This window comes from Dermacentor andersoni, chromosome 1, assembly GCF_023375885.2.
Source record: "Dermacentor andersoni chromosome 1, qqDerAnde1_hic_scaffold, whole genome shotgun sequence".
Lineage (NCBI taxonomy): Eukaryota > Metazoa > Arthropoda > Arachnida > Ixodida > Ixodidae > Dermacentor > Dermacentor andersoni.
Window position 1 is genome coordinate 247,026,310 of NC_092814.1, and position 23,897 is coordinate 247,050,206.

Sequence of the window (23,897 nt, forward strand, 5' to 3'; positions counted from 1 at the left end):
AGCGGCCTCCCACAAGGATCACTATTAGCACCACTCCTTTTTTTTACTTCATTAATGACATTCTTTCCGCTATTCAGAATTCTTCATTCCTTCTATATGTCGATGGCATCAACATTTTAAAAAAAATTCAGACTGTTGATGACTGTCGCATCCTGCAGTCTCACATGTTTTCTTCTTCTAAATGATGCAAAGATAGTAAGCTCACCTTGAATGCTGCTAAGACCAAAGTCATTAATTTCGCACTCGAAACAGTTTTTCTCTTATTTGTAGATTCTGTAACATTGTGTAAGGTCTGTGAGATCTCGGAGTACCTTTTGATACAACCTTAGGCATTTCAGCTCAGGCTAAACGCTTTGCAAGGCGGATATGCGCTATTTTGGCTTTGTTTGCAGACTATCGAGGGAATTCAATTCTCGTACACCGTTCCGTAAGTTGAACACGGCAATCTGTCTTCCTAAACTAGAAGAAGAAGAAGTAGAAGAACTAGTAGCAGTAGCAGTAGTAGTAGTAGTAGTGGTGCTGGTAGTAGCAGTAGTAGTATTTACTGGCATGAACTCGTTATATAGTGAAAGCTTCGAAAGGGATTCCAACATCGTATCCGCCATCCTGATGTCTTGGTTGGAAAAGTTTTGATTTGTGGAGAAAACAGCCTTTGCGAGCGATTTCATGTTGGTTAAAGTTTTTTTTTTATTGTTTTCTCAGAGGCTGCGACATTTCCTATGCATATTTTGCGTGAAATGATAGTGTGTAGCGGTCATTTATTTCTTAATTTCTTTTTTCAGCACACTCAGCTTTGCTCTCTGTACTTATCTTGTCGTACACAAGTTACACTTGTGTACGACAAGATTAATATCAATGGCCAAGTTTACGTCTGGGACGAACATAAAGGAGCCCGAGTGCCCGTGGGAAAGAAACCTGCCGTCCCAAAGAAATAAAACTGACTAAACATGAAACGCCCTCCAGCCTAGTGATAGTGAACATAAATGCCCGAAGTATTGTGAACAAAAGCACAGAACTTGAGGCATTTATTATAGAACATAGACCAGATATTTTAACAATAACCGAAACATGGCTTTCTCCTGATGTTTCAAGCAGCGATATATTCCCTCCGGGTTATACTGTCATGCGCAAAGATAGGTCCTCTCGCGGTGGTGGCGTAGCAATTTTGATAAGGGAAAATATTTACGTCACAGCTATGCCTGAAATGGTTGATGCTGAAGCACTTAGGTGCAAAATCATGACAGATCGATCCTCCCTTTTTTTAAACACTATGTACCGGCCCCCTAATACTTCCTATGATATGCTACACGCGCTAGCAAATTATATGGAAAATCATTTTACACATACTACAAAGCTAATCCTTACGGGGGATTTCAACCTTGCTAGTATTGCATGGGACTCCCTTGATAACATAGCTGATACAACTCACGCAGAGGTACTGCTTGATCTTTGTTTTAATCTTGGCCTTAGACAAATCATACGAGAGCCAACACGTGTTACTGCAAAAAGCAGGAATATACTCGATTTGACGTTTGTGAGTGATGCTATCGTAGAAGACAGCGTTTCATGGGAAGTTGTCGACGGCATATCGGACCACAAAGCTACTAAATGTTGCTTACTGTTAGGCGCACTTCCGCCCACCCAAAAAGGGAGTACACGAATTTTCGACTGGGCGAATGCCGACGACGTCAGCGTTCTTGATTATCTAGATCACTCTTACTCCACTTTTACAACGTTCTCGAATGATCATACAGTTTCAGTGGATGGATTATGGTCAACATTAGAAAGAATCATTCAGCACTGCTTATCAAAATATAGTCCCACAAAGATCAAACCAGTACGTAAGACAAACCCTTGGATAACAAGAAACATAATACAACTAAAGCGAAAAATTGCCAGATTAAGGAAACTGAGAAATAAACTACCGCTACCAGGCTACACTATTCAAATGCGCGAAAACTCCCTGGCACTAAAGTCAGCCGTAAAAAAGGCAAAAGATGAATACATGAATGTCACCTTAAGTAATTTTACCAAAACATCTCCGTCTAAGTTTTGGCGATACCTTAATTCGAAGTCACGTCAGACCAGTAATCCATCACCAACTGAAGCTATGGCAAAGGCTACAGAGTTCAATGAATACTTTATTTCAGTATTTACACAAGACAACAGTAAACAACCCAACCTTCAATCCCTTCCTAGCTACTCAGCAAAACTAGACGACTTAATCTTAACCGAATCGGGAATTTTTTCCCTCTTACTTGAAATAGACCCAAAAAAATCCTGTGGACCTGATAACATACCAAATGCATTTTTGAAGCGCTACGCGGAATGGATGTCCAAGTTCTTGCTGATTACTTTTTTAAATCATTGCAAATGGGCGAGGTTCCGGTGAAATGGAAGACTGCTAAGGTTAGCCCTATACATAAATCCGGTGATCCTACCAGCACAGCAAATTACCGACCAATCTCGCTTACTTGTACGGCCGGCAAAATCCTTGAACATATAATCCTAAAACACATAGTGTCATTCGTAGGAAAAAATAATTTAATTGTCCCTAATCAGCATGGTTTTAGAAAAGGATTGTCTACGACTACTCAATTGATTGAGACAATCAACGACTTAGTGATTACATTGGACAAATGCAGTCAAACCGATATGATATTCCTAGATCTATCTAAAGCATTCGATCGAGTTTCCCATCCAAAGTTGCTTCAAAAACTTATCCACTACCTCGGTGATAACAACATCACCAAGTGGATAAAAAGTTATCTTACAGGTCGACGTCCATATGTATGTTTCAAAGACTACTCTTCGGATTGCGGCGATGTGCGATCTGGCGTCCCACAAGGAGTCGTTTTAGCTCCTATCCTCTTTCTTCTTTTTATCAATGATTTACACATTAATACTAACGCCACAGTAAGAATGTTTGCAGATGACTGTGTTATCTACAAGGAGATAAACTGTCGTGATGATCAGATAACCTTAAACAGTGTACTTGAAAATATAACACAATGGTGCCAAACGTGGCAGATGGTGATTAACACAGAGAAAACAGTTTGTATGATAGTGACGAATAAAAGAGCGCCCATGAACTACCCGTATTGTTTACAAGGACAGATGTTAAAGAAAGTAGAAGAGTACAAATATTTAGGTGTCATAATTTCATCAGATCTTAAATGGGACAAGCAGGTAACATATATTGTTAATAAATCACTGGCAGTTCTATACTCGTTAAAACGCTCGCTTAGATCCTCATCAATAGATACTAAACGCTTAGCATACCTGTCACTAGTTCGCCCTATACTGTAATATGGAATAGTATGTTGGTTTTCCTTCCGTAAGCAGTACATAGCAAAATTGGAGAGCGTACAAAGGAAAGCGATTAGATTTATTTTTAATAAGTATCGCCGTCTTGACTCCCCCACAGAATTATTAAGGCAAGCTGAACTTCCCACTATACAAAATCGAGCTCGACTACTTCGTCTTAAGTTTCTTTTCCTTCTCCTTAATGGCAGTACGAAAATCAATGCGAGTGACTACTTGCTACAGACAGACACACGTAGTTCTGGAACAAAACACACCAAGCACTTAACAGAATACAGATTTCACAATGACATATTCAGGTATTCCTTTTTCCCACATGCAATCCGTGAATGGAACATGTTGCCTGATGACATTGTCACCTGTACATCACTCGAAATTTTTATCGCCAAGTTATCGAACAATACTCTGTAGCTACGATCTGCACATAGGTGAGCTGCGTCGTACAATGGCATTCTAATTCACTTAGCAGTGTCTTGTATTCTGCCGTGACATAAATACCTGCTGAATCTTGTCTCTTGCGCATTGCACATCCCAAAAATTTTGCATTTTCTTTCTTTGTTCTTCTTCTGTGTGCTAAACCTTCTAACATGGCGTTTACTACTATTTTTCCCCGCTCCTGTTATAGAAATTGTGTAATGATTATAGAGTGCATATGTACTGCCATGTTCACCCAAACTTATCTATGTCCGCGCCTACTTGAACTGTGTTCTCTTGAATATGTATCCTGCCCCTTTCCTGCAACAGCCTCATATGTGAGGCTAGCAGTATGTTCAAATAAAATAAATAAACCGCCATGTGTGTACAGCCATGTCTTTTTTTTTTCTCTATGTTTTGATGTTTGTGCGTATCGACGAGGCAAAAGTAAGAATCTTAACGGTGTAGTGATAAACGCGTATGGTATGCCTCGTTTGAGATTTCTTACGCAGAAGTGGGGACTAACGTAAATATTGATACCTTTCATGGAGGTGACATATGAACGGGCGAAATTGCTTTTCTGAGCGCGTTTCTAACCGTTGTGCCAAGTTGTGCGCTACAAGCGCGAGGTCGTTGTTGTTAGACAAGAGCGCCCCAGACGCTCGAGCGCCCTGTGAGCAAACGAACGATGATAATGTGACCTCGCACTTGCAGGAGCGTTAGTGTCTCTCTCGACAGGCGACCATTACTGTGGCGCTGTTTTCTGTTTGTTCTTCCACTTGTTCGTTTGTTTTCTAACATGGAAACACCCGCGCTGAAAGCAGCTTTCGAATGCAACTGTTTCACCTGTTTCCGGGAGAGCGAAGCTTTCGCTCTCTGTCTTCTGCCTATTTGTCTTTGCAGCGCATACACTCTGCGGCTGTTGACTCACCTCAGTGGTGAAGGCGGGAAACGCGCTCGGAAAGCGCTTTCAGTGCGGTGGCTTACGTAGAGCTGCACTGCCGAGGTTCTCTGGGAGGCCCGCGCAGGTCAGGCAGAGCCTGAAAGCGATGAGAAAAAAATTGAAATACCAAGTTTATCACTCTGTATTTTTGTTGTTTATAAAAATAGGACATTGTTACTTCGGATGCTCCGCCTATCACGTTGCGTAAAACGAACGAAATCGATAATATGTACGTACATTGTTTCGGAATATACCACCGATTTGCGAATAAGCCTTAGCAACACTCGCTCGAAGCAAATAATAATGTAGTTTGAGCAGTAGACTAGGGAAACAATTATGTCAGCTTTAGAGGTACTAATAAATGCAGTTAAGAGCACTGCGATTTCCTATTACAGAAATCAACATGGTTGTAATCATGGTCTCCGTGTTTTTTTTTTTCTTTTTGGCAAGGACTGACAAGTTCTTGTAAATGAGGGTAGCACTCAAATAAAACGTAGTTTTCCCACAGTCACTGCAGCTTCACAGCTTTGCTTTTCATGTTTCATTAAAATTAATTCGGTAGCTTCTTAATCAGAGACCTTCAGTGTGTATGAGTAAATGAGCGAGAACGAAAGAGAAAGCAAAGAATGTAACTAAGTGATTTAGCGCCCAAATTCACAAAGCTTTTCGTTCGTAAGTGTTGCTTGCAGTTGGCCGGCCACTCGCTAATAGTATGTCCAACCTTACAATGCTGACATCTGCTCTTACGAGCATTATAGAGTAGGGACTTCTTGTGCGTGTGTGTCAATACGAGCTTAGAGCCCGTATTTAGAAAGAAGTTTTTAGACTGGAATTGTTCGTAAGAGCTGATGCCGGCCAATCGCGATGCCGGACCTATTATTGACAAAGACGGCCGGTCAATGACAAAGAGAACTTCCGAACGAAAACCTTTGTGAATTTAGTCCCGGAGTCAAAGGGCCGTAGTCTACGAGGAGGCGAAAGAAGAAAAAAAAAAACGTTTCACTCTAAAAACCACTTAGCCATTGCGTTGGGCTAACCAGCGCAAAAAAACCTAACTCGCAAACGCCGAACAGCAATAAATAAACCACATGCGGAGTGAAGGTACTCAGGAATATATTAACGGCATATAGGTCCTGGTGCAGGCGATGCTGTCTTTTGGAACTCAAGCTCACGCTCGTTGTCTTCAATATTTTTGCGAAGCGGCTTGATCACTTATTTCTAATTTACAGAAAATCAACGAATTTGACTTACGGGAACCACGGACACGTTCACTGAAGCTCCGACTACGGGTGAAAGATCGATCAGGAGCGCAGCGATCGCTGTCCAAAGCGCTAACACCAAGAAGCAGAATGAAGCAAAGCTCAAACAAACTCTCGATGCAACGTTATCGCAGGAAGAGAGCGTCCAACTCAAGATAAGATAGTACATTCATCCTATTGTGCGACCAAGAAACACAGTGGTGTAGGCTGCTACCGTGGCCTGTCACAGAAACGTTCGTTGAAGTGGTCTGACGGTTCCAATGGCTCAACAGGGAACGTACTACAGAATAATTATGTAAAGTTTCCCGGTGATGTTTTTAGGACACGGATGCCACGAGACGAGCGTTTTGTCGCAACCTATACGCTTCCTACGAATCGCCGAGCGGTGGGTTCTGCATTCATGTTACATACGCACGCAGAGCCAACGCGTACATACGCAGTGCAAGAGTCAATTTCAAGAATTACGTCACCAAGCAATCGAACATTTATATGTCATTATATTTCTTCACTTAATTATACGTATTGCTTGATTTTATTGCGTTATTATTAGAAAAACAAAGAAAACACAACAAATGTGGGTAATTCTGTTTGTGTGCTTAAAGGGCAACTTCGGCGATTGTCGGCGTCCATGCAATGACCTTTATAAACTTTTGAACATACGTTCTCGTTTGCAATCTGACTATTTGCCGATCGATATCACTGCAAGTCATTTAGTGTTCCTGAAAACAAATATTAAAGATTGGTTGCGTGTTCTCGACTCCTGCCCACGAATGTATGACTTCTTTACTGACCACCCTGTGTTTGCGACGACAGAGACTACACCGGCACATCGCCCAGAAGCTACGAAGCTGACTTCTTTTTCTACGAGACAACGGCTGACAATCGACGTTCTTAAAGACGTGATAACCGGTGCTTCTCTTGGTCTTGCCGTAGCACGATGTGTTAAGCTTAAGGAGCGTCGGCTGCCTCCCGCGGCGGTGGATCAAAAGCAAGTGGCAATCCTACAGCGTTCACATCGTCGCTGAAATCGCTTCTGTCTAGTTCGAAGAAGCTGGAAAAGCTCCCCGTGTCGTCAGAAGACGTCGTCAGCTTCGCTGTATTGGCATTAGCTCCTTGTGTACAGCGTGTTTAGCACGCTTTCTGAGTGTTTGCATCACGGTAGTGTAGGATCTGACCTTAAGGACTCATCGTGACGTCACACGAAGCAGCTACCCATTTGGGTTTCCGTACTTCGTTTATTGGTTATTTAATAATATTTATGAGTTTTTGAGCAAATTGAACCACCCTACCAGTGAAAGGACTGTCAATGCCATTTGAAAATGACAATATCCTAATGTGGTTAAAAAAACGCCGGAGTTTCCCTTTAAAAACAATATTATATTTCGAGAGGGAGACAGGTGTCATACACCGCTTCTATCCTAAGAAAGCCAGCACTTCTCACAAATCTATCTTTTCCTAATTAAATTATGGGGTTTTACGTGCCAAAACCACTTTCTGATTATGAGGCACGCCGTAGTGGAGGACTCCGGAAATTTCGACCACCTGGGGTTCTTTAACGTGCACCTAAATCTAAGTACACGGGTGTTTTCGCATTTCGCCCCCATCGAAATGCGGCCGCCGTGGCCGGGATTCGATCCCGCGACCTCGTGCTCAGCAGCCCAACACCATAGCCACTGAGCAACCTCGGCGGGTAATCTATCTTTTCCTGAATTCCCTCTTTCCAAATGATTAGGTCAAAGAAGATACTTCAAAAACATTCCTTCATTATTAATTAGATGAATTATTAAATTATTTAAATAGATAATTAGCTACTTGATTACACAATTTTTTATTCATCCAGTAAGTCGTTCATTCATTCATTTGTGCAAGGTTGTCCGATTGTCGAATCACACTCAAAAGTCAGTCACTGTTACACGGATTTCGTATTCAGACATCGGAGAGGAAATTCGCTATGAAATCGACGAGTGTTGCAACGTGGGCTTGTTGGTATGGCATCGTGAGGTGTTCCAGTAATGCAAGCAGGAAAATATCGACACAAGAAGCGCGTGTATTTGTGTCTGTTGTGTACGTATTTCAGGCTTGCGCTGTATGATATGAAACGCCATACGTCACTATGAATACCACACCTACACTGCGGTCACATGCACGCACACCATGATTGTTTTTTTTTATATTGTGTATACTAATTAATTAATTCATTTATCACAATTCATTAAAAAATTTATTCATTCATACATTCTTAGCACGTCAGCTACACATTCGCCGCCTTGAGTGTTTCCTTTTTCTTACGGAGGTGATTCGTATCCGCAAGACCTGTTCTGACATTACAGTATCTGAGACAGGCACTTAACTATTGGGACAAAATTTGCCCTCAGGTCCAAATACATTATCGAGCGAAGCCCGCAAGCCACTCTTGGGCAACGCGGGTGCCTCATCACAGCGCTATTGTGCCCCTGGCGGCCGCTATACTCGTACTGCAGGCGCAGTGCTGGGCAGCCTCAACAATGGGCGTCTGCTACGCGCTGGTGGCTAGTGGCTCAAATCAGGCCGCTGATTTGCAGGGAGAATACGTTTAACCAGGCACGTCGAAGGACACCGGGTTACTGACAGCGAAGTTGATTTCGTGGCATCCAGAGGTGCTGCCACCGCCAACTGATACAAAGTACATACATACTCACAATCTTCGCTGGAAGTGGATGACAGCGCGAGTGTTTCCAGAAAGGCAAGCGCTTCAAGCTTCCCTGCGAGAACGGGCACCGAGATGTGGCGGTGAGCATCGCACGGGTTCTTGCACCATCTGCAGGAACCGCCTCTGCCGTCACTAAACTTGTAGAAAGACTGATTCAGACACTCTGCTTCTTTTTTTTTTTTTTTTTGCAGTCGCATACGACGACCTGCGTGTCTCGTGGGCCACCACCAAAATACACCGGAGCAGCGAAAGTGACAGAACTGCGGGATGGCAGGGCAACAGCCAATCAGCAAGGCCCTCTTCTTTGTGTCTGCGTGTGAGCTGTGAGCGGAGGGAGCCATGCAAGACGCGTAATCGTGTGGCGCAAAGGCAGGGCACGTTGTTGTTGCTGTTTCTCTTTGCGCTTTCTTTATTTATTCTTCTTCTTCGGGCAATGCAGCGACAGGCATAAAACATTCCACAAGGTGATGAAGCGGTTATATCGCGCGGCACGACGCTTGTACCACGAGATGGTGTGAGCTCCACGTCACCATACAACCCGGCAATATGGGACGAAACGGGACGGCGTAATTGGACCTCCAGCGAGGCACCACTCACGACGCTTGGAGGACACTCTCTAATGCGTACGGTGCATGGTCGCCGGCATTGGGCCAGGGAACGTGCTCCATGCGCCATGCACTGGCTGTCGTTCCCCGCCATGCATCTTATGGGCACGCGTATGCGCAGTCAGTGGTGTCACGAGGGGTCCGGCGCCTTGTCAGCGCCGCTGCCGCAGAGCTGCTGTTTCAGGGTAAATCTTAAGGAAGGAAGGAAAAAGTGGAGAAGGAAGGCAGAGAGGTTAACCAGTTTAGCTTAACCGGTTTGCTACCCTAGACATGGGAGCGAAATGGGGGGGATGATAGACGGGCAGAAGAGATAGAGAGCACATAACACGGCAGACACATCGTTGGTTACAGTCTGTCACTCTTGCGCGGTACGTGACATCACTGTCACAGCCACTTGTCCAAGCCCGTCTCCTTCACAAGCCGAAGTAGACCCTTCGTCGCCTTCACCTGCGATGTCTTCTGTCGGCGGCATGCGAAAATCGTGTCGAGGGACACTGGTCTAGTGTCAAGTTGCGCTAGAACGAATGCCAGGGACTGTCGCTGAACATTATATTCAGGACAGTCGCACAGAATATGTTCCAGCGTCTCCTTGCAAGGCCAGGCATTGTAGAGAGCGTTGTCAGCCATTCCAATGCGAAACGAGTAAGATTTCGTGAAGGCCACCCCTAGCCATAAGCGATAAAGCAGGGTGGCCTCACTTCGGCGGAGTCCAGTTGGCATACAGAGATGCATCAAGGAGGGCAGGTCGTGTTGACGATTGCTCCGGTTGGTCTGGCTCCGTGGTGTGCACCATAGAGAGAGCGTGATCTCCCGTGCAAGCACTCGAAGTCTGCTGGCTGCGTCGGACCGTGAAAGTGGTATGGCCTCTTCCTGTGTGTCTTCAAGAGCTGTCCGAGCGGCTTTATCGGCGTCTTCATTTCCTATGACGCTGCAGTGACTTGGCAGCCACTGAAATGTCACGTGACGTCCTTTCTCATGTGATGTATGGAGTAGGCATCTAATATCGAGCACGAGCTGTTCGAATGGACCGCGACGCAGAGCTGATAGCACAGATTGTAGGGCTGCCTTTGAGTCCCTGAAAATTGACCATTCTCGAGGTGGTTCCTGGTTGACAAAAAAAAGTGCAGCGCGAAGAGCAGCTAGTTCCGCAGATGTAGATGTCGTTGGGTGGTCAGTCCTAAAGCTGATGGTAACACCTCTTGCGTGGACGACCACAGCACCGGACGAACACTGGATGTTTGTGGAACCATCAGTATAAATATGTACACTGTCCGCGTACCTCTTGTGCAGAAGAAGCAGAGACAGTTGTTTCAGCACAGGCGACGACAGCTCAGACTTTTTCCCGATTCCTGGTACGCTGAGATGGACTGTGGGGCTGACAAGGCACCAAGGGGGTATCGATGGTTTAGATGCAGCGGTGAAGCCCGAGGGAAGTTTGTCGTTGTACATGACGATAGTTTTTGAGAATGATGCTTGGTGCCTGTCTGAAGGTAGTGTTGCAAGGTGGTGATAGGGGGCACGTGCAAGATGTCTGATACGCGTTCTCAGGGCTTCCACCGTGATGTGAGTTTGCATTGGATGGTCCCGAGCAATCGCAATAGTTGCCTCAGTTGACGTGCATCTGGGCAAACCAAGACGAACTCAGAGTGCTTGAGCTTGTGCTGCCTGCAGAACACGAATATTCGTCTTGCAGGTGTTGTTCAGTACAGGTAGACTATATCTTAAAAAACCGAGAAAGAGAGCTCTGTAGAGTCTCAGCATTGTGTCTACTGACATCCCCCACGTCTTTCCTGTCAAGTATTTAAACAACTGGGAGGTTGCTGTCAGGCGCCGTTTCATGTAGGCCACGTGCGGGCTCCAACATTGGTCTCGGTCGATAATTACGCCAAGAAATCTGTGGGTTCTGACATAGGAAATGGTCCGCCCATTGATTGAGATGACATAAGGCGTCATTGTATGCGGGTAAATACCACTAGTGCGCATTTTTCTGGTGATATGCTGAGAACTTGTTCACACAAGTAGCTCGCTGTCAAAGTAGCCGCTCTTTGAAGCCGTGCACTTATCTGAGGACGTGTGACAGCCGAAGACCAGACACAGATGTCGTCTGCGTATATTGACATTTTGGTGGCAGTTGGCAAGTATTCAGCAAGCCCAATAAGAGCGAGGTTGAATAGCGTCGGGCTGAGAGCACCGCCTTGAGGAACGCCCCTGCTGGTATTGCGTCGCGTAGTTGGGCCATCGTCAGTAATTAACACATAGAATGATCTTGCAGATAGGTAACTTCCAATCCATAAAAATACTCGACCACCTAGGCCAACCGTCACAAGAGCGTCGAGAATGGTCTCATGTAATGCGTTATCGTATGCCCCTTTCACATCTAAGAATAAAGCTGCAGATAAACGTTTACGAAACCTTTCGCGCTGCACATATGAAACGAGATCAACTACATTGTCGATGGAAGAGCGGTCACGTCGGAAACCAGCCATGGAATTCGGATAAATCTTGTAGAGTTCAAGGTACCATTCCAGGCGGCCAAGGATCATCCGTTCCATTATCTTTCCTACACAGCTGGCCAACGCTATTGGGCGGCAAGAGGTAAGCTCTAGAGGCGATTTGCCCTGCTTCAAGATTGGCACCAGGCGGCTCACTTTCCATTCGTCAGGAACATTTTCCTCCTGCCATGAGGTGTTGTAGAGACTCAATAAAGCTATCCGTGCGGATTCTCCGAGATAGCACAAGGCTCGGTATGATATACCATCTGGACCCGGAGGTGATGAGCGCCTGCAGAGAGCTAGTGCCGCCTCGAGCTCCTCCATTGTAAAAGGAAGGTCCATGCGGCAATCACGGGAATGGGGGACGTCATCTCGGGCTGGAGGATCCGGACGAGTCGCTTGGTCTGCCATCCGCGCACAAAAGTGTTCTGCGACATCGATGCGACATCCAAGCCGCCCTTGGAAGAGCGCGAGCGCCTTGAATGGAAAACGCTGTTCCGGAAGGCAACGCAGACCTTGCACCGTTTTCCAAATGTGAGACAGTGGCTTGCGGGGGTCGAGTGTCTGGCAAAACGTTGTCCAACATTCCGACGCTAATCTATCCATTCGACGCTGAATCTTCTTTTGCATCCTTCTGGCTGCCCTAAGGTCATGGATTGATATTGTACGCCGATATCGACGTTCCGCCCGGCGACGAAGTCCTCGAAGTCGCTCTAATTCTATGTCGAAGTCGTTTCGCGTGTAAGAGATCGTCAGCATGCGAGTGGCGTTTTGCATCGTATTTTTAATTGTTTGTTCTAACCCTGAGGGTAGGCCCTCGCGGCAGGCATCTTCCATATCAGATTTGAAGTTGGCCCATTGAATCGTCCGAATGGTATTCCGTGGGCCAGATCTAGACGACAAGCCTTTGGTGTTCAGATATGTGGGAATGTGATCACTCCCATGTGTCTCAATATCTGGAATAAACGAGAAGAGAGGGGGTTAACCGAGGGTCCCGATTTTTATTAGTCATATCATAAGAAGCCAACAAACACTGACACCAAGGACAACATAGGGGAAATTACTTGTGCTTAATAAATGAAATAAAGAAACGATAAATTAATGGAAATTAAAGTGGATGGAAAAACAACTTGCCGCAGGTGGGAACCGAACCCACAACCTTCGCATTTCGCGTGCGATGCTCTACCAATTGAGCTACCGCGGCGCTGTTTCCCCATCCACTTTCTTGGGTATTTATGTGTCCTAGTAGAACCCTGGGAGTGTTAGCCAGCGCCACCACTCAGAGACCTCGGCGGCGGACGTGGAACGTCCTTCTTGCCGCAGGCGTCACGAGAACGTGATCTTTTTGGGTGAAGGCAACTGGTCAATAAACCCACATATGCTACCTGAAGGCATCAATGTTGCCGGATTCGAGACCCTCGTTATGTAATAAACGAGAAGAGAGGGGGTTAACCGAGGGTCCCGATTTTTATTAGTCATATCATAAGAAGCCAACAAACACTGACACCAAGGACAACATAGGGTAAATTACTTGTGCTTAATAAATGAAATAAAGAAACGATAAATTAATGGAAATTAAAGTGGATGAAAAAACAACTTGCCGCAGGTGGGAACCGAACCCGCGAAATGCGAAGGTTGTGGGTTCGGTTCCCACCTGCGGCAAGTTCTTTTTTCATCCACTTTAATTTCCATTAATTTATCGTTCGTTTATTTCATTTATTAGGCACATGTAATTTTCCCTATGTTGTCCTTGGTGTCAGTGTTTGTTGGCTTCTTATGATATGACTAATAAAAATCGGGACCCTCGGTTAACCCCCTCTCTTCTCGTTTATTACATAACGAGGGTCTCGAATCCGGCAACATTGATGCCTTCAGGTAGCATATGTGGGTTTATTGACCAGTCGCCTTCACCCAAAAAGATCACGTTCTCGTGACGCCTGCGGCAAGAAGAGCGTTCCACGTCCGCCGCCAAGGTCTGTGAGTGGTGGCGCTGGCTAACACTCCCAGGGTTCTACTAGGACACATAAATACCCAAGAAAGTGGATGCGGAAACTGCGCCGCGGTAGCTCAATTGGTAGAGCATCGCACGCGAAATGCGAAGGTTGTGGGTTCGGTTCCCACCTGCGGCAAGTTGTTTTTCCATCCACTTTAATTTCCATTATTTTTTTTCTTTATTTCATTTATTAAGCACAAGTAATTTCCCCTATGTTGTCCTTGGTGTCAGTGTTTGTTGGCTTCTTTCAATATCTGGAAACCACTTCACACATCTGGCGAGAGAGTTGGCGACAAAAGCAAGGTCGAGGCAGCTGCCGTATGTCACGCCTCGAAGAATGGTAGGGCTACCATCGTTCAAGAGAGCAAGGCCATAATTGTAGGCGATGCTTGCTAATCTTCGTCCGCTTGCATTTGTCTTTGTACTTCCCCATGCTGGATGGTGTGCATTGAAATATCATATGAAGACCCATGGGGCGGGGCAAACACTCAAGATATCCGCTAATCTTTTAGTATCGAAATTGCTGGAAGGCGATATATAAACGCCTGTGAGAGTAAACAAGAGTTTGTTCTTTTTAACTGTGATGCATATATACTGATTGTCATCGTGGGGCGCAATTTGTTGCAAAACATAGGTGAGTTCACGACGAACAAAAACGATGATTTTGCTGCATGCACCATTTGTTGATGACATGATAAATTCGTACCCTGACAGTCTGATTGGTTTCGACAAGTTCGGCTCACAAATGACGATGAGTGGAAACACATTGGTGTACATATACTGACGAAAATCTGAAATTCGTGATTTTAGCCCTCTGGCGTTCCACTGGATGATGGACGCTGCCTTGACTTCTTTTCGGAAGGATGGGGTATTAGCAGCCATCTTTCTAGTTGAGGGATTCAAGCACTGGGCTTATAGCGTCCGGCACTTTAAGTGCGCTTCGGGCAGACGGTGTTCCCATGTCAACTAAGATCGTTCGGATGGCCTCCATGAGGGAACGTAGCACCGAGATGAATTGACGATCTGTTTTAGGTGAATCATCAATGGCCGGAGAAGGCTCCGGTGGGGCCGTGACCTTCTGAGGTTCCTTAGCAAGGGAGCGGCTCGGTAGCGTAGGCCATTCCTCTAAAGAAAGAGTCTTATCTGATTCCCTCGTGGAAGTGGTGGGCCCTTTCGCGGCGCGACTAAGTGGTACCGTAGTTGAGCGGGTACTATCGCTTCGCTATGGGCCTTCTTTGAAGACCTACGACGGTGCAGACGTCGACGCCGACGCCGGACTACTTCGGCTGCCTCCCTGTGGGTCGAATTGTCTCTGGCCATTGCTTCAGAACCGCGCGCTCCCTCTTGATGCGGGGACAGTCTTTTGACGAGGCTGCGTGAGGGCCGCTACAGTTGGCGCACTTCAGCACTGTGGCACCACAGGTCTCTTCTGCATGAGGTTCAGCGCAACGGGCACACAGTAGCGAGTTGGGACACACGCCCTTGACGTGTCCTAGCCTGAAGCACTGATGGCATTGAAGCGGCTTCTGGATGAATGGTCGAACCGGATGTCGAAAATGTCTGACTTTAACGTGAGATGGTATACAATCCCCCTTGAAAGTAACTTTTACGCAGCGCGTATTCCCAAGACGGCCCACTTGCGTAATGATCGTGCCCTCGTTTGCCGGCTTGATGAGGCTAGGTAAATCATCATTGGGAATGGCAATGTCAATGTCGTAAATTACACCGGCTATCGATGTGTCGTCGATCGGGATGAAGGGGCGCATTTTGATACCGCCTAGCTCCATGATTTTTTGAAGTTTTCCAAGCGCACTCGCGTTGTACACGTCTATGGCGAGTATATTCTTGCGTGGGTTTATTCTGATGTCGTTAATTTGATCCGGCACCACACATTCCAGAAAAATGGATAGGGCTTGCCTGTTCAGCAACCGTAGGTTGCTTGACGGTTCTTCCGGCATAAAGATGATGACGTGTGGCCAGCGCGCAGGTCTTCACTTCATAGTCGTAGTGCTCGCAGGAGTCGACGGCGCTGTGTTGGCTATCTTTCTCTTCGCCCTCTTACTCCAGACGGGTATGAAGCCGTCGTCGGATGAGTCGTCTTCCGACTATGAGTACAGCTCGGTGTCCTCGGTGTCGCTGGGGGAGCCAACTCGCTTCCTTGCGGTTGACAGCCGTGATGACTTCTGGCCAGGCGGGCCTCTGGCATGCTCCGCGTCCATGGCCGCAAGACGGGGAGGTGAGGCACCCCGAAAGGCGAAGATTTCACCAAAAATTCAGAGAGCACAGAAACAAGTGTTCTGTCAAGAAGACACTTCGTCGTCTTCCAAGGTAAATCTTAATGTGAACGCTTATTCATCGCTCCTCTTCCAGGGTAAATCTTAATGTCAACTTTTTTTTTCACTCCGTTTCACTCCGGCTGCGAGACCTTCGATCCCTCCATGGTGCCTCGCTCAGCCAAAAATCAACCTCGCAATACCTGGTATCTCGAAAAAAGCTGATCTGTCATCACCAGCCCTTAGACAGCTCACGCTATTATATTTGTACGAGAACTATCGTGACTCTACCCATATTTACACTGATGGATCTGTCCTTCCAAGGAGCTCCGCGGCGGCAATCGTCATACCAGCGAAAGCTACAACAATTAAATTTAAGACGACCCACGCGACAACATCGACGGCAGCAGAGCTCGCAGCGCTCTTTACTGCCCTTCATCACATTGGTGATGAACCGCCACACAAATGGACAATATTCTGCGATTCGAAGGCGGCACTGCAGTCTCTACTGTCACCTTTACGACGCGGACCGCACGAACAGCTAATATTCCATATTACAGAGAAGTTACACCATATAAGTGATGCAGGCCATGAAATAACCTTCCAGTGGCTTCCAAGTCACTGCGGGATTATCGGCAATGCACGGGCGGATCACGCTGCCCGCTCAGCCCATACTGAGGAGCGCCACGTCCCAATTCCTGTTTCTAGAACTGACGCGGCACGGAAGCTCCGCCTAGTTGCTCGGCAGTGCACCGCGTCGCAATGGAATGAGCCACATTTAGGAAATACGCGGCTGTACTCACTTGATCCAACATTAAGTCTTCGAGCGTCATCACAGCTTCGCCGTAGAGACGCCACGCTTTTATATCGACTTTGGTTGGGCGTTGCCTTTACTAAAGCCTATGCCTTCCGCATAGGGATGACCGACACACCAACCTGTGACCACTGCGGCCATGAAGAATCAATTGGCCATATTTTGTGCACCTGCCCGCAGTACAGTACACAGAGGGCATGCCTTAGCCACGAACTTGACCAACTGGACGACCAACCGCTATCCGAAAAAAGAATTCTACAACATCGAAAGGACCTACCTTCACAGAAGAAGGCCGTGCAAGCGCTTTTGCGCTTCTTGCGATCTACTGGCCTGTGTGAACGACTTTAACTGGAACGCCTTTTGTGTGTGTGTCTCCATGTGTGCCCGTTCCTTTTTATTTTTTATTTTATTTTTTTAATTTTTTTTTCCTCTCTGTCATCTTTCTAACCCCTACCCCCGATCCCCAGTGTAGGGTAGCAAACCGGAGACTCATATCTGGTTAACCTCCCTGCCTTTCCTTTTTATTCTCTCTCTCTCTTAATGTCAACGCTTATTCATCGCTCCTCTTAGTTTCGAGGCTGAAGCATCGTGAGGACACATGCCTGTTACGCATGGTCATGTACGAGAATTGAGGAGATTGGAAAGAGCCACTTGGGAGGCCGGCTGAGGAAAAATACTTGTGTTTCGACTCAGGCTGTCATTGCTCATTGCACGGGCAATAGAGTTTTGTGTCAATGATTTGTGCTTTCTGGAACAAAACCAGAGATAGCATCACTTAGATGATGCCTCCCCATTCATCTGGTGTCCTTAAATGAAAAGGAGAATAAGAAATGCGGTTGGAGATATTAAGTAGAGCTCTCGCAATACAATTTTATTCTTGCTTTGGTCCGATTGCTTTCGCGTGCTCATCAGCGTCGTTAAAGCATCATGTGCTGATGATAAAAAATAAGACCCATGCTGAAGAAACGAAGCACATGCTGGTGTACCGTTTCAGCATGATTAGACGCTGCGCATGCTTGTCATAAGACATGCGATGACTCTGCATTACCCCTCATGTGCATATATTTGTTACTTTGTCATATGCTTTTTGTAGTGTGTGTGTGTGTGTGTGTTTGTGTGTGTGTGTGTGTGTGTGTGTGTGTGTGTGTGTGTGTGTGTGTGTGTGTGTGTGTGTGTGTGTGTGTGTGTGTGTGTGTGCGTGTGTGTGTGTGTGTGTGTGTGTGTGTGTGTGTGTGTGTGTGTGTGTGTGTGTGTGTGTGTGCGTGCGTGCGTGTGTGTGTGTGTGTGTGTGTGTGTGTGTGTGTGTGTGTGTGTGTGTGTGTGTGTGTGTGTTCGAGGGCAGTGGCGTAGCCAGTAATTTCGTTCGGGTGGGTGGGGGGGGGGGGGGGGGGGGGGGCTCACGTTGCAGCTTGGCCTCCTCCTTATAAAATTTGCCGCGGGATCAAACACATGTATAATAACTGCATCGCCATAGCCAAAGCTGCTGGAAACGAATTCTTGAACGCTCCACACTGTCAAGACAAGTAAAATATGTATTTTTTTCATAGACGAGTATACTCGTATGTCCCAAAAATTGTACCCGAAATAACTGGTATCAATGCTTCCGTGTTTTTTGTCTATTTAATAACTAAAGAAAATAACACGAACTTTAGAACTATATCAGTTCGAAACAAGCAAAGCAGTGCATGCCACTGATATGAAAAATGTAAATGCCATGAAATGAACAAGTTGATTACAAATATTTTAATGAAACTTTGTCATTCGGGAAATTTGCTTGCATTTTTGTACAAATGCAACGGCAAGGAAAAAACTCAATGCCGCTATACTTTGTTCCAATGTATTGCAGAGTAGTAGCTGTCATAGGTCGTATTGTGAGTAATTGCGCCGAAATTATAGTCGCAACAGAGAGCACATATAAAAAGCAGGAGTTCTGCAAAATATACGAGGGCGAGTCCCATTAAAGTGAGCTATTGCGAATATATGACAAACGGAGTACTTTATTTAAATGTAGTCTCCGTGAGCATTGAGACATTTGTCCCTCTGACTAACGAGTCCTGTGATTCCCGTCTCATAAACGTGCTTGGGTTGCTGCTTCAAAAAGACTAACTGACTCTTTCACGTCATCGTCCGACACGGATCTGGTTCCCTTGAGCTGTCTTTTTTTTCTCAATTGCCCCAAAATGTGGAAGTCGCCAGGCGACTGGTGTCGGCTGTATGGCGGATGTTGCAGCGTTTCCCACTTGAACTTTGTCAGTTTTGTGTTAACCCCATCAGCGACGTGGGGACGGGCATTGTCGTGGAGCATGACTACTCCATTCGCCAATTCTCCAAGTCGTTTGTTCTTGATTGCGACGCACAGCCCATCCGGCGTTTCACAATATTGGAAACGATTGACAGCCTCTCCAAGTTTAGTAAATTCGATGTGTAACGGCCCCTGACGAGCGAAAAAAAAAAGTCAACAACACGTTTCCGGTGGAAATGAGGGCCGTTGTATTCTTTGGGGTGGTGAATTCGAATGTTTCAACTGCAAGCTTTGCCATCATGTTTCAGGCTCGTAGTAGTGACACCATGATTCGTCCCCGGTCACAATTGCAAACAAAAAGTCGTCATCCTCATTGTGCTACCGAATCAGATGAGTCAAGGCAGCGCCGAACTTCTCCGTCTTTTGGCGGTGGTTCAAAATGTTGGGTATCCAGTGCGCACACAAGAGCCGATAACCGAGATGTTCATGAATAATAGTTTGAACCGAACCGTGACTGATGTTCACACGCTGTGCCACTTCATTAATGCTTATCCTCCGTTCTAGTCGCATCAGCTCATAAACATTTGCATTTTTGTTGGGGGTGATTGCACCGCCGTTTTGACCCGGTCTTGGATCGTATTTGCAACTTTCACGTCCTTCTTTGAACCGTTTGCTCCAATGCTTCGCAGTGGCCAAAGAAATGCAATGTTCAACGTACACGGCAGCCATACAGCGACTAATTTATTTTTGGGAAACACCTTCAACTGTCAAAACCCTCACAACACCACGCTGCTCAACTTTTGGGGCGTCCATTATGTCACGCAACCATGTTCAACCCAGTGTATGAAAGCATTAAAGAACATTTATCCTCACAGCTGTGTGTCAATTTTCTAAATGAGAGATGCCTCTGTGCTACGCGCATGCGTCGCACATAATGAACCGAACCATTATTGCGTGGGATGGGTTGGCTCACTTTCATTTGATTCGCCCACGTACATTCGAAATACAAAGTTACAATGAAATATCCAAATGCGAACATACAGCTTAATAAATGGCAAAAAAGTGTCACTGGAAACAAAGTTCACTGCACGTATACACAATAACTCGCAACAAGATATTTAAATACACGTATAAGTAAAATCTACGTATCTAAGAAAAAGTCACGGTATATAATGCGTCAAACAAGGCAAATAAACATGTTTCCCAATCAGAGTCACAGATCACAGAATCCTAAGCCCCGTCCCTCTCACTCCACTCCCCCTGACGTATCGCGCGCGACGGAAGGCGGCACGCTTCCTCCCCGATTTTCTCCCTTGAGCACAGAAGACTGAGCCACCATCGTCGTCTCACCCATGCTCCCCTCCCCCCCCCCCCCCCCCCGCTTCTATACTTTCACTCGCACGTATAGCATGCGGCGCGCGGTCACGATGTTATTGCCCTTCGACTTTATACGGAACATGAGGGCTACGGCAACGGTAGGAATGCGCCTGGAGTGTCCATATAATTGCTATCGCCATAATATAGTAAGAGTATCCGGCAACTGAAGCGTCATAATGCAAAAAAGGGCAAGGCGTGCAGACACTGACACGAGAGAAGTGGGCAACACGAGCGATGAGCCGCGTCCCGTGGCCCATTACTTTCCGCAAAAGAAGAAGTAAGAAAATCGAACTTTCGCCATGCGACAATTCGCTGCGCCGCAACAATGTCTTTTTCTTTCTTTTATTTGGGCGGGGGCACTGAAATGAAAAAAACCCGGAGGAAAGCATGTTGGCCACAATCGAATGCCTACTTTGGGCACCTAATGTGGCTACCGAAGGAATATCGAAGAAAACGTGAGACGCTCGGTATCCTACACCGGCGATACAAGAGTTTCCAGAGAGGTTGCGCTCAAGCGGACGCGTTTCAATCCGTCGAATCAGTCGAGCGACCATTGTTTCTTTTTCTCGTCCGCTAGCCGGAAAGCGTCTGAAATTCTGCCAGGCGAAAATCCGCTCGGCCAGAGAAAAACGAACGCGCACCAAAGTGCGCCGCGCGGTGGTCGGGGCAACACGAGAAAAACGCATGCGCTCTGGCTGGCGCTGGCAGCCTGCGGTTAGCGTGAACAAGAAAATCGAAGAGGCTCAATGTGTCCTCGTAAATAAAAGTCAAAGTACAAAAATAAATAAGAACATAGTTACCTTTGCTGTATTTAGTGTCTTGACATGGATGCTTTGGCGCAGGTGAAAAAAAATGTTGATATTCTTTTCTGTGACATGACGGCCCAAATGAACCACCACAACGCTTTGTCTCATCGGACCTCGCTGCGTGCTTTAACAACTTGTATGATAGTGTGTTGGTTTGGCTTGTCTCGTTGTATGGTCCGTTGTAGGACTTTAGAAAAGTCAACGCACCTTTGGCGTCCAATGTTTATAACAACATTAAATCTACAAAGTTCCGGAATTTAAAATATAAAGAACGACTTTGGAAATGTCAATGCACCTTTCGCATCAAAAGTTTATGGGAACTTTATACTCATAAAGTTTCAGAATTGAAATCCATGCGCTCCGTAGATTCCGCAGCCTCCGCGAGATGCCGCGACGAGCCCGCTCGCCATCAAAACGCCCTTTAAAATTTGTGCTCGGATGGGGCTCGTTGGGTTATCTAACTCCAGGTGCATGGGAGTTTGCGCGAAATACAGCCAGAATTCGCAATGATCGCGCCGAAATGTCTTTTCGAGCGTGAAAATGACATTCTAGACAAACTCGCGAATGATTTCCGGTGCCGGGTAGTGTTTTGGTCGGCTGTGCATGACAGCACGAAAGAATTTCGGGCAGGGGGAGGGGCTGAAGCCACATAAGTCCACCTCCCCCCCTGGCTATGCCCCTGTTCCAAGGGAATGGGAAATGTTTTGATTTCAATTTGTCTACGTGCTATATTTCTCTATCTCTTAAAGTTTTCATTTGTTTTGTTTTTAGTTACAATTTTGCGACAATGGGCTCTTCGTAGCCCAGTATACCACAATGTCACAATCAATGAACAACAAAACACAGTTGAAATACTAACCTTATGCGGGCTTGCATGAGATCGCGAGTGAACATGTGAGTGTTAAAAATAAAATGCATATTTTTTTTCAATGTATCGCTTTCATGTCCACTGATTACGCAAAGTAGGTCAATATGTTTCTGAAAACGAAAAAGCAAAGAGTAGCACACCGCCCAGAATGGGCTGATCGAGTCCATTTTATGTTTTACTTTATGCTGGAGCCGAACCTCCTCGTGGACTTTCCCACGTCCACGGAAGATTGTGCGACATGCCTCAAGCTGCCTGCTCGACCGGCATCCACCCCCGAACGGTAGCGAGCGGGTGCGAACCGAGAGGTGTCATTAATAAAGACGGACTGTCAGGGCGCACACCGGAGGTGTTGCCCCGTGGCTATCGATTGCCTCGACGGCGAATCGGGCGGGTCCGCCAAAGCCCGATCACCATCCGTCTCTGCAGGTACTGATCGGCCCTCGGCCTTTGTTCTTATCGGCCGCCGCGCGCCGCGGGCGAGCTGTCAGCCCACAGCGATTGTCTTCCGCGCCACATGTCCGGACCACGCCCGCGCGTCACGTGCCACCCTAGCCGCCGCACGACAGCCGCGAGAGAAAACCGATTTGCACTGCAGTGTAACAGCCGCACCACATGAGTCGGTGCCGACAAACTCTAAACACGGCGTCGTCATGTGCTTATTCTCTTCTGGTACGAATACTGCTGGCATAAATGCGTGCCTGGATGCAAGCTGTCGGTCATCCATAGGGGCGACACATTTGGTGACGGTGCTTTTGCGAGGCAAGCAAGCTGCGAGAAGCGTACGGGGCGTCCGACAGGATGAGAATATATGGGATGACCTCATGGCTGAAAGCCGAGCTCATTTCGGAGAAATAACGGCTGCGGAAGGACAAACGCCATCTCCGCTGTGCGTGATAAATTGTGATTCGTGCTCACATTCACACAGCCTTAGCAAGTGTTGGATGATGTTAGGCGTTTCCTGTGTTTCATCATGTGTGAGAAGAAAGTGGCTCCAACAGTCACACCTTGCGCACTATTAGCTAATGTAATGGCTTGGCACGTTCAATGCTTTAAATTTGAAGTAAAAAGTAATTGAAACGAAAAATTTTACTACATTATATATGAGCAATGAACTCAAATAGATAGCTTGATTCATTATGGTTGATTTATTGAATATAGTTGATAGAATTGTTGATTGATTGAATTCTACCTTCGGAATGGTACACTTGGAAGGCTTGAGGCGGGTAACAGGTGTTGTATGTCATATAGAGCGCTAAACCATATCAAATCACTGAGATATGGCCTAATTGTACTCGGGCGTTCTTCCGTTTGCATGCGTACGGAAGAAATTGCAAAGATAACAGGAAAAGAAAGTGATGCAAATACCTAACATAAATTTTTATTTCTCATTATAATTACGCTCCTGGAAGTAAAGTAACTGTTCAGCACATGACGTGACTTGTGCGACCTTTAGCATATCTCGCCCGCTTGGGCAAACCAAGTGAACCATCAATTTCTATACGCGTGTGCTTTTCAACCCTTAACCCACAGACGGTGGTGCAGAAAAGCTCGAAACACAAACAAATCGACAAGTTCCAGCGGGCAAACAGAGACCGACACCGTGCAATTTTCTCATGTTCCGGAGTACAGGAGTCGGCACGGAGCTCTTTATTATATGCATTATTCATAGACACGGGTATATTCACGATGAACGAAAGCTCGGTCACACAGGCAAACCCCTAACGCCGAATATGTTTTTTTCCCCCTACATCTGCCTGTGCTGCGAAGCGTCATAATGCAATGTGCACTGATCCGAACG

General features: G+C 46.3%; 1 protein-coding gene across 2 annotated transcripts in view; it reads right to left on the bottom strand.

The window, feature by feature from the left end:
* LOC126547914 (tachykinin-like peptides receptor 99D) overlaps positions 1-23,897 on the bottom strand; it is a 915,613-nt gene that overhangs the window by 603,915 nt on the left and 287,801 nt on the right. For both annotated transcript variants that reach the window (XM_072284127.1, XM_055063611.2), the window contains exon 3: positions 4,670-4,778. The gene's annotated coding sequence lies outside the window, so the exon portion shown is untranslated. The remainder of the gene's footprint in view (positions 1-4,669; positions 4,779-23,897) is intronic.